The sequence below is a fragment of the Lynx canadensis genome, chromosome A2, assembly GCF_007474595.2.
Source record: "Lynx canadensis isolate LIC74 chromosome A2, mLynCan4.pri.v2, whole genome shotgun sequence".
Lineage (NCBI taxonomy): Eukaryota > Metazoa > Chordata > Mammalia > Carnivora > Felidae > Lynx > Lynx canadensis.
In genome coordinates, this window is record NC_044304.2 from 78,646,396 (window position 1) to 78,658,105 (window position 11,710).

Consider the following 11,710-nt stretch of genomic DNA (forward strand, 5'->3'; position numbering starts at 1 on the left):
TGGAAACTCTCTTTAGGGGGCAAGCATGGGATAAGTAATTATATCAAAGTATTATTTGCAAAAAGTTTAAAATGTGACTCATGCAGAAACAGACCCATAAGTACAGAGACAAACTGGTGGTTCCCGGAGGGGACTAGGGGGAGGAGGAGGGCAAAATGGGTGCAAGGGAGTGGGAGGCACAGGCTCAGTTATGGACTGAGTAAGTCATGGGGATGAAAGATACAGCCTAGGGAAATAGTCAGTGGTGCTGTCGTAGTGTTGTGTGGTGACAGACGGCAGCCACACTTGTGGTGAGCACAGCAGAATGTCCTTGCTGAATCACTATGTTGTACACCTGAAACTAATGTAACATTGTACATAACAATGTACTTTGACAACACATATACTTACTGATGGCATGTAGATGACTCATACAAATAGAGAAGGAACACACGGAGGTTTTTTTCAACTCATCAGTGAGTTGTGTACATCCTGTCTTCAGTGGGGGAACTGCTGAATTGGGCCCCGCACGCCTGCAGACCAGTCTGCGACTTGGGGTTGAGTAGCTGTGAACTCAGGAGCGGGAGCAGTCCATTCACCCTGAAATTCCTCCTTGGTCACGGCCTTTTCAGCAGCGGCCTGCTCTTCCTCTTCGATGCTTCAGGATCTCTGTAGAAGCAGAGATCGGGCAGGACCTCCCGTGGGTGTTCACGGAAAAGGAGCCGCGCGCGCGCGTGCGCAGAACGTCCCGGGCCAGCAGCCACGTCTGAGCCACGGAGCGAGCTCCCGCGTTGTTGCAACGGCTGGCAGCGCCCACAGAGAGCAGAGGCGAGTCTGTGACACAGAGCGATGGGACGCAGGTGAACGGAAGACGCCTCCGTGAGAGGCTGGCGGTCAGCCCTGGGATCGGTTACCACCAGACGTCTCGGCTCCTAGAAGGCTGCCTGGATCTGGGTTAGTGAAGAAGGTTCCAGAAGTGAAGTGGCCAACAATAGGAGTGGCTCCAGCAGCAGCAGTAGCAGCCGCAGCAGCAAACCTCAGCACAGCTCATTGGCCAGTACTCCTGGATGATGTGACACTGACATCAGCTGGGGTTTCAGTGGCAGCAATGGCACGAGCTGCCAGCAGAAGCTTCTCCCAGGTTCTCTTCAGATTTATCATGTAGCTGCCACGACTTTTCCTCTTGTATATGAACTGTTCCATTTGGAAGTCAAGGTTGATGCCACCTAGGTGGGTTCCTGCTGTGGGGAATTTAAGGACATCCTCCTCCTTGCATTTGTAGGACATCAAGGGCTTGGGATAGCGTGAAAATTTCCCTTTAAGTTATGACAGGAACACAGGACAATGCCGTATGGACCCCTCCCTGGGTAGCATGGAAAAGCAAGCATCCAAGTCTTGATTCTGGCTCAGGTCATGATCTCAAGGTTCCTGGTATCGAGCCCTACATTGGGCTCCTCACTGACAGTGCGGAGCCTGTTTGGGATTCCCTCTCTCCTCTCTCCCTCTCCTCTCTCTCTCTCTCTCTCTCTCTCTCTCAAAATAAATAAACTTAAAAAAAATGGCTACATGAGGGATCCTTGAGGTGATGGAAACGCTCTGTGTCTTGACTCTATTCATCAGTATCCTGACTGTATACTGTACTATAGTCCTGCAAGATGTTCCTGTTGTGGAAACTGGGTAGAGAGTACACAGCATCTCTGTGTATTATCTCTTACAACTGAAAGTAAATCTACAAAAATCTTGAATTTTAAATTTTTATATATTTATTTTTAGGTTTATTCACTTGTTTTGAGAGAGAGCACACGCGTCCACTAGAAGGGGAAGGGCAGAGAGAGAGGGAGAGAGAGAAAGAATCCCAAGCAGTCCACACGCCACCAGTGCAGAGCTCAACTTGGGACTCAAACTCACAAACTGGGAGATCATGACTTGAGCCGAAATCAAGAGTCGGACACTTAACCAACTGAGCCACCCAGGTGCCCCTAAAGTTTAACTTTAAAAAAAAAAAAGGAATTGCTCTGTTAGGTACAAAACTGGTTAGTTAATATCTTTTGATAATAAACCATAAACTTCTTTTCCCATAACCTTTGATGTTATATTTCTATCAGACAGATTAATATTACCCTTACTGGAGAAAAATACATCTTAACATGTGAATTCATAAGATCTAGACTTTTAATCAATGGTGAATAGTGAAACAAACAAGTGAAACAAACAAAGGGACTTCTAGAATCAGCAAAGTGTCCTCAGCAGGCCAAATGTAGCCAGTGGATGTTTTGGCACAGCCCATGAGTTAAGAATGGCCTTTATGTTTTTCAAGGATTGTAAAATCCAAAAACCTGAATAATTGACTGATTCTTTTTTTTTTTCCAGAAAAAGTTTGCTGACCCCTAGGTCCTAGATAATTAAATAATACTTTGGTGGACATGTTAAACAATGTCTTCAAATCTCACACGTGAAAGTAGGGGAAAAGGACAAGTCTGTATTTTTGGCGTCATATTGACGAAATGTGTTTAAATGTTTTATGCCATTAAAAAAATGACAGATAGATATAAACAACAAAGTCATCTAAACACATCAGCGATTCTGAAATACCCTAAGCAAAAAAAAAAAAAAAAAAAAAAAAAAAAAAGGAATAGGTACAAGTTATTATCAGCTACAGAGTGCTTCTCAAATGTATAGGTAAAAAACATTAAATAACACATATTCAGTGTAAAAGAGAACTTCTTATAAGTGAATTCTAAGTTGCAGAAATTTCAATCTTTCTACAACACATAACCTTTAGAAGACCTTTCCTATCTCTTACATTAGTAAACAAATATTTACTGAGGCCTCCCAGTTGTAGAGTCAAACCAACATATTGAAATACACAACAAAAAATAGACTTTTGGGGCATCTGGCTGGCTCAGTTGGTAGAGCACATGACTCTTGATCTCAGGGTCATGAGCTCAAGCCCCACATTGGGTGTGGAGCCTATTTAAAAAAAAAGGGGGGGGGGCGCCTGGGTGGCGCAGTCGGTTAAGCGTCCGACTTCAGCCAGGTCACGATCTCGCGGTCCGTGAGTTCGAGCCCCGCGTCAGGCTCTGGGCTGATGGCTCGGAGCCTGGAGCCTGTTTGTGATTCTGTGTCTCCCTCTCTCTCTGCCCCTCCCCTGTTCATGCTCTGTCTCTCTCTGTCCCAAAAATAAATAAACGTTGAAAAAAAAAATTAAAAAAAAAAAAAAAAAAAAGGGGGGGGGCGCACCTGGGTGGCTCAGTTGGTTGAGCGTCCGACTTCGGCTCAGGTCATGGTCTCGCAGTCTGTGAGTTTGAGCCCTGCGTCGGGCTCTGTGCTGACAGCTCAGAGCCTGGAGCCTGTTTCAGATTCTGTGTCTCCCTCTCTCTGACCCTCCCCCATTCATGCTCTGTCTCTCCCTGTCTCAAGAATGAATGAACGTGGGGCGCCTGGGTGGCTCAGTCGGTTAAGTGGCCGACTTCGGCTCAGGTCATGATCTCGCAGTCTGTGAGTTTGAGCCCCGCGTCGGGCTCTGTGCTGACAGCTCAGAGCCTGGAGCCTGTTTCAGATTCTGTGTCTCCCTCTCTCTGACCCTCCCCCGTTCATGCTCTGTCTCTCCCTGTCAAAAAAAAAAAAAAAAAAAAAAAAAAAATTTTAAAGAATGAATGAACGTTAAAAAAAATTTTTTTTAAATAGATTTTTGCTTTGATTGTCAAAGCGCTGACAAATAGAAGTAGGATAAAGAAAGGAAATATCTACTCAGTAAATGATAATAAATAGGATAAAGAGAATAGATCATTAATAGCTCAGAATGTGATAGAGTTAGGAGAAATGCTAGTACATTATCGAAAGATAGAACTGCAGAACAGCAGCTAGAATTTGTTTTCCCAGCCCTGCCCTCAGACCTTTTTCTCAAAGACCCAAAAAGCCTCTCCAAACATGGGCCCCTTCATTAGTTCCCTAGGGTTGCTATAACAAACTGGCTTAAAGTAACAGAAATGTTGGGGCAACTGGTTGGCTCAGTCAGAAGAGCATGTGACTTTTGACCTCGGGGTCATGAGTTCAAGCCCCTCATTGGGTGTAGAGATTACTTAAAACAGAAATCCAGAAATGTCTTCTCTCCTCATGGCTGGAAGCTGGGAGTCTGAAATCCAGGCCTCGGTAGGGCCATACTCCCTGTGCAGGTCTAGGGAAGAACGCTTCCTGGTTTCTTCCTAGCTTTTGGTAGCTGCCCATGCTCTCAGCATTCCTTGCCTTGTAGATGTACTACTTCAGTCTCTGCCTCTGAGGTCACGTGGCCTTCTTCCCTCTGTCTCTGTGTCTTCTGTATCTTTGTATCCAAATTTCCCTATTCTTACAAGGTCACCAGTCATTGGATTAGGACCCACCCTAATCCAGTGTGACCTCCTTTTAACTTGATGACATCTCCAAAGACTATTTCTAAATAAGGTTACATTCACAGGGATGGTGGTGAAGAGTGGGTGTGTTAAAACTTCAAAATCTCTTTTTAGCGGACACAGTTCAACCTATACTAGGGTCCTCTCCTCAGCTCTTCTCTTTAGGCAATACCCCGCATAACTACACCGACTGGTCTAAAGTGGGGTGTAGACTACTTGGAATGTTGGAATGAGTATTATACCTTGCATTTGTGTTTATTTTTGTGCAAATGTGAAATTAAGCTCAATCAGTATTTAGTATGTGGATTTTTCACTCTAGTACCCTGTCATTCATATATCAGTCACTCAATATCAAATATGTTATTCTGAGGAAAGACTGGGGGTTCCTGACATGGAGGCATCATCACACTCCAGAATACGGGGCCATTTGCAGATTACCCAAGCCTAGTTACTAGATTTGTAGGTTGTATTATCTAGTTTAATGAAACCAACCCTCACAAAATTAACCTATGGCTTTAAAAAGATTCCCCTGGAGGGGTGCCTGGATGGCTCAGTCCGTGGAATATGCAACACTTGATCTCTGAGTGGTAAGATCAAGCCCCACATTGGGCGTGGAGCCTACTTAAAAAAAAAAAAAAAGTTCCCGGGGCGCCTGGGTGGCTCAGTCGGTTGAGTGGCAGACTTCGGCTCAGGTCATGATCTCGCGGTCCGTGAGTTCGAGCCCCACGTCGGGCTCTGTGCTGGCAGCTCGGAGCCTGGAGCCTGTTTCAGATTCTGTGTCTCCCTCTCTCTGACCCTCCCCCGTTCATGCTCTGTCTCTCTCTGTCTCAAAAATAAATAAATGTTAAAAAAAAAAATTAAAAAAAAAAAGTTCCCTAGAGCATTGATTCTCAAAGTGAGGTCTGGGGACCCACAGGAGTTCTGTGAGCCCCAAATAGGTAGCACTAAGACGTTTGTGCCTTTTTCCACTCTCAAACTCTCCTAAGTATGCAGTGGGGTTTTCTATAGGCTCCGTGACATGGATGCCATCATCATTCTGCTGCAAATGGAATGTGCGCTTAGGGATTCTTGTTTTTTAAATTTTTTCTGTTTTAATTTCCAATATGATAAATATCAACAGATACATAACCACATCGAAAAACATCTCTTTGAGGGGCACCTGGGTGACTCTGTCAGTTAAGCGTCTGACTCTTGATTTCGGCTCAGGTCATGATCTCATGGTTGGTGAGTTCGGCCCCGTGTTGGGCTGAGCAATGACGGCGCAGGGCCTGCTTGGGATTCTCTCTTCTCTCTTCCCTTCCCCTGTTCGCTCTGTCTCTCAAAATAAACTTTAAAAAATTAAAAAAAGAAAAACATGTCTTTGAGGTCTATAATTTTTTTCACTTTTTTAATGTTTATTTATTTTTTGAGAGAGAGAGACAGAGCGTGAGCAGGGGAGGGTCAGAAAGAGAGGGAGACACAGAATCCAATGCAGGCTCCAGGCTCCAAGCTGTCAGCACAGAGCCCGATGTGGGGTTTGAACCCATGAACTGTGAGATCATCACCAGACTGAAGTCAGACACTTAATCAACTGAGCCACCCAGGCACCCCCAACTCTTGATTTCAGCTCAGGTCTTGATCTCAGGGTCATGAATTCAAGCCCTGCCTTGGGATCTGCATTGGGCATAAAGCCAATTAAAAAAAAAAGAAAGAAAGAAAAGAAAAAAAATTATGAGGACTACTTGAAACAAAAATTTTTATTCTTATCATTATTTTCTATCCCTTAACATTTTTTTAATATTTATTTTTGAGAGAGAGAGAGAGAGTGTGTGTGTGTGTGTGTGTGCGTGTGCAAGTGGGGGAGGGGCAGAGAAAGAGGGAGACAGAGGATCCCAAGCGGGCTCCATGCTGACAGCAGTGAGCCCAGCATGGGTCTCTAACCCACAAACCACAAGATCATGACCTGAGCCCAAGTAAGATGCTGAACTGACTAAGCCACTCAGGCACTTATCATTATTGATAAACTTTGCCCTAAGTGTTTATTATATATCAAACCTTTATGAAATATCTTCTTTGCTTTGATAGCCATTAAGATCAAGTACAAAAATAAACTGAACTTAGAAGTGTTTTTATGAATTGCTATCTCAGAAAGTGTCAAACCAAGATTTAAAAAATTTGAAAGGACCATAATTAGTCATTTTGCTCTCACTACAAAGTTAGTACTGGCAACATTTTTAGTGAGAACAAAAAGTCTTGATTTTGTAAATTATAGAATTATTTTTAGTTATCTTTATTTTGTCTTTCTAAAATGTTTTTGTACAATTTTATAATGCAGGTAATATGTTGGTTTTGTGACTGATGTAGTAATTCATAAAAATAAGTAAATGTCATATTGAGGGTGCTTTCTTGAAATGTTTACTGATGGGGTACAATATCAAAAAAACATTTGATCATCTGGCTGCTTGTTAAAATGCACATCCCTTGGTCTCCAAATTGAACGTAATAAACAAGATTGGGTTGGAATCTGATAAGTTGTATTTATTATTATCATTTTTTAATTAATGAGGCTCCATGCCTAATGTGGGTTTTGAACTTATGACCTTGAGATCAAGGATCACATGCTCTACTGATGGAGCCAGACAGGCACCCCTGATAAGTTGCATTTAAAGCCAAACCCCATGTGTTTCTAATATATGTTAAAGTTTGAGTATTGGAGCCGGGGATGGTAAACTCAAATGCTTATAGAGCTAAGAAAATGATAATGATGACAGTGTTGATGACAAATGCTTATTTGCTCTTACTATGTGCCCAGCACTATTCTAAGCACTTGACATATTTTGACTCATTTATTCCTCTCAATAACCCACTGATAAAGATACTATTATAATCCCCATTTAACTTGAGGAAATAGTGGCACAGAGAGAATAAATTATTGTCCAAGAGCACAAAGTAGTGGAGCCAGTATTCAAACCCAGAGCAGTCTGGCTCTGCTATCTATAACGAATGTCGTGGGAAGCAGGCTGGGTGAGGATTCTGGCAAAGCAGAGAATGTATGTTGCTTGTGGGAATGAAGATCCAGTTTGGACAGATCTCATGCATTTAATAGAATATGAAAATCTAGGGCGCCTGGGTGGCTCAGTCGGTTAAGCATCTGACTTGGGCTCAGGTCATGGTCAAAGGGTTCGTGAGTTGGAGCCCCGCATCAGGGAGTTTGAGCCCAGCTTCAGGTGAGCCCCATTTCTCTCTCTCTCTCTCTCTCTCTCTGCCACTTGCTCACTTGTGCCCTCTCTCTAAAATAAAATATAGGAAAATCTGCATTCATTTACATAAAATCTTTTAATATAGGTAATGCAGGTAGTGAAATTATTTTAACCATGTTTCACTACGCTCTTTGTGAACCAACGAAACGATAGCTGGATATGGTCATTGGGCTGCCACGTATAACATCTGCCTCATCTATTTTTTCCTTCCAACGAAGCTCACATCCATAGGCTCCAGCCTAGTTGTAGCAATGCAGCTTAATTTGAGCATGTAATGCCTCTTTAAGTCTTAATATCTGATCATCTCTTACTGTATAACCCTCAGGTGGAGTATTTATAATTTTCTTTAAAAAAAATTTTTTTTTAACTTTTATTTATTTTTGAGAGAGACAGAGACAGAATGCGAGTGGGTTAGGGGCAGAGAGAGAAGGAGACACAGAAGCAGAAGCAGGCTCCAGGCTCTGAGCTATCAGTACAGAGCCCAACACGGGGCTCGAACTCACGAACCGTGAGATCATGAGCTGAGCCAATGTCGGACGCTCAACAGACTGAGCCACCCAGGCGGCCCGAGTATTTATAATTTTCAGGATGACTTCTTTAAGTGGGCTAAGAAGATGAGAAATTTCAAATTTTAGACATATACAGAAGTTGTGGTGGTTATTGTTGTGGTGGTTGTTACTCCTAGGTAGCTTCAAGCTTCAACAGTCTTAACCACTCTTGGTCAAGTTGATTTTATCCATATGTCTGCTTTTCCTCATGCCCATCACTAGATAAGTTTTAAGCAAATTCTATACATTACATAATTTCATCCAGAAATTAAAAATTACTTTTTTAAAAAATTTTTTTTAACATTTATTCATTTTTGAGAGTGAGAGAGACAGAGCATGAGTGGGAAAGGGGCAGAGAGAGAGAGGGAGACATAGAATCTGAAACAGGCTCTAGGCTCTGATCTGTCAGCACAGGGCCCAACGCGGGGCTTGAACTCACAGATTGCGAGATCATGACCTGAGCTGAAGTCGGACGCTCAACCAACTGAGCCACCCAGGCGCCCCTAAAAATTACTTTTTGAGATTAAAAAGTCCAAGCTCAAACTCAAAGAAATGACTTATTTTTTTTTAAAGTAAACCCTATGCTCAATGTGGGGCTCGAATTCATGACCCTGGAATCAAGAATCACATGCGAAGAATCCCTCAAGGAAATGACTCTCTAATGGTGAAGTCTCTGTATGCAATTGAAGGGAAGATATTTGAACTAGGAGCCTTTAATGGACCTCTACATTTTTACCATTTAAGTAACTGACTCAGCTCTCTACAGATATGATAGTAAGTTGGGTACTTCAGAGAAAGTATATTGTAGATGGATTGTAGCTGAGACTGAAAGGGGAGAAGAGAGGTTGTTAATTTCATACATTACGAGAACCTGAAGGCAAGGACTTGAAGGCAGAAGACTGGAGGAGAAAAAAGAAGAGATTGGGTTAAAATGTAACTTAAATGGCTTAAATAATGAGATTTATTATCTTATAAAATACGAAATCTAGAAGTAAGCAGTTTCAAGTTGATTAATTCAGTAGTTGAACCATGTTATCCTTTCCCATTTCCTCTGTGCCATCCTCAGCATGTCCTCTTTTCATGAACTGCCTCTTAATTCCCCTCCTGGTGACCAGGTAGCATGGCATCCTGCAGAAAAAAAGGGATCTTTTTTCCCCTCTTGTGGTGGAGTTTTGGACTGATTCTCTCAATATCCATTTTATTTGTCATCTATTTTGAGAATCTAGAAAGCTAAACACAGTATTTTCCAGGTTCCTTGGCAGCTAGAATTCAGACTATGAATCAGGTCCTGCCAACTGGATGTAGGAGAGAGAGGTACAAGGTGGAAATGAGATGGGTTTTGTTGTGGCTGAGGTGGCAACTGCTTCCAGGGGACTCCTGAGTCCAGTCGCCACTTTCGTGAGTGGGAGGAAGTTGTAGCAGCTTCTTTTTATTTTATTTTATTTTACTTTATTTTATTTTGTTTTAGAGAGAGAGAGAGAGCAGGAGACTGCCAGCAGATGGGGGGGGGGGTGGGAGGGAGGGAGAGAGAGAGAGAGAGAGACTGGCTCAAGCAGGCTCTACACCCAGCATGGCTCCATCTCACAATCCTGGGATTATGACCTGAAATCAAGAGTCTGATGCTTGGGTGCCTGGGGGGCTCAGTCAGTTAAGCATCTGACTCTTGATAGCAGCTCAGGTTATGATCTCACCGGTTTCAGGAGTTTAAGCCCCGAGTCGGGCTCTGCTCTCACAGTGCAGGGACCTCTTGGGATTCTGTCTCCCTCTCTCTCTGTCCCTCTCCCACTCATGCACGGAGTGCTCTCTCTTTCTCAAAAAGAATCTGACGCTCAATGGATGGAGCCACCCAGGCACCCCAGTTATAGCAGTTTCTTAATCTTTGAATTGCAGCTACATTGATGTGACCTTGAACCAGAGTCCCGTGGGCAGCCTCCAGATGTCTGCTTTTCGAGGCTTTCAATGACTTTCTAATCACCTTATTCCCTGTATCAAATCCCTTTTTATTTGATGTATTTAGAGTCCTTTCTATTCTTAAACCAATCACTGGCTGATAAACACCTTTTTCTTTTTTTTTTCTTTAAATATTTTCTTTTATGTTTATTATTTTTTTTAAGTTTATATGTATTTTGAGAAAGAGAGAGCATAAGCGGGGGAGGGGCAGAGTGAGAAGGAGAGAGAGAGAATCCCAAGCAGGGTCTGCACTGTCAGCATGGAGCTGACAAAGCCACAAACCACGAGGTCATGACCTGTGCCAAAACCAAGAGTTGGACGCTTAACTGAGCAACCCAGGTGCCCCTAAAGATTTTATTTTTTAAGTAATCTCTACACCCAACTGTGGGACTTGAACCCAGGGATCAAGAGTCATGCGCTCCACCAACTGAGCCAGCCAGGCGCCCCTCTTTTTCTTTTTAAAGGGGAAAGAAACCTTTCCCCAAAACATCTAGAAGACACCCCTTCTTGTCTCATTGAGAACTGGGTCCTATGCCTCATTGAGGAGAACTGAGTCACATGCTCATCCCTGAGGTACCTCCATGATTTGTTTAAACCAGTGACTCCTAACAGTGGTCTGGAAAGCACAGGAGATCCTTTTTGATAGTTTTAAATTTTTTCCCTTTTCCTTTGTATTGTCTCAGGAGTGGACAGTGGAGTCCCCTAGAGGATGCGTGGCATGGGATGGCCGTGAGTTAAATGCACATGCAGATATGAGATTCTGTCTTCTCTTAAGCCAGACATTAGAGACATTTGCAAAAATGTAAAACAGTGCCACTCTTCTAACTAAATATTTTATTTTGGAAAATATAGTTACTTTTCATTAAAATATGTTTTTTAAATTAACATTGTAGGCATATTATTACTTTAATATAAATTCTTAATCCTGGTTTCAATTTCTGTTTTTTTTTTTAATTTTTTAATGTTTATTTTTGAGAGAGAGAGTATGAGCAGGAGAAGGGCAGAAAAAGAGGGAGACACAGAATCCAAAGGAGTCTCCAGGTTCTAAGCTGTCAGCACAGAGCCTGACGCAGGATTTAAACTCACGAACCATGAGATCATGACCTAAGTTGAAGTCTGACACTTAATCGACTGAGCCACCCAGGCACCCTATGGTTTTAATTTCTATTATGTTAAGTAGTGATATATAACACAAAAGTTCTCGGAGGTTCTCAATCATTTCTGAGAGTGTCAAGAGATCCTGAGACTGAAAAGTTTGAGAACCACTGGCTTAGATCAATCAAAATATAGTCAAATAACAGAAGGATGGTGGACACAGAAACAAACAAAAATAGAGCTCTGCCAGTGGGTAGGTGTCCAATGATGACTGTTACCTGAGGAAGATGGTTTGGATCTGGTATGTGACTAAAGAAGAGAGAAAGTGTAAGTGTGCTCAAGGGAAATAAGAACAAGTAAGCTTTTTCTTCCCTTTGGGTTATGGGAAGGAAGTTTCTAGAAGACTGATTAGCAGTGACCAATCTGAAGTAAGGGATGAGGGAAAGCAGGGGATGCTATAGTGTTAGTAACATAAGATATTTGTAGCATGAAAGGCTATACTAGCAGACCA

At 42.6% G+C, this 11,710-nt stretch overlaps 1 pseudogene; it reads right to left on the bottom strand.

The window, feature by feature from the left end:
• Nucleotides 1–477: 477 nt before the first annotated feature.
• LOC115501497 lies at nucleotides 478–10,687 on the bottom strand (annotated as a pseudogene).
• Nucleotides 10,688–11,710: the final 1,023 nt, after the last annotated feature.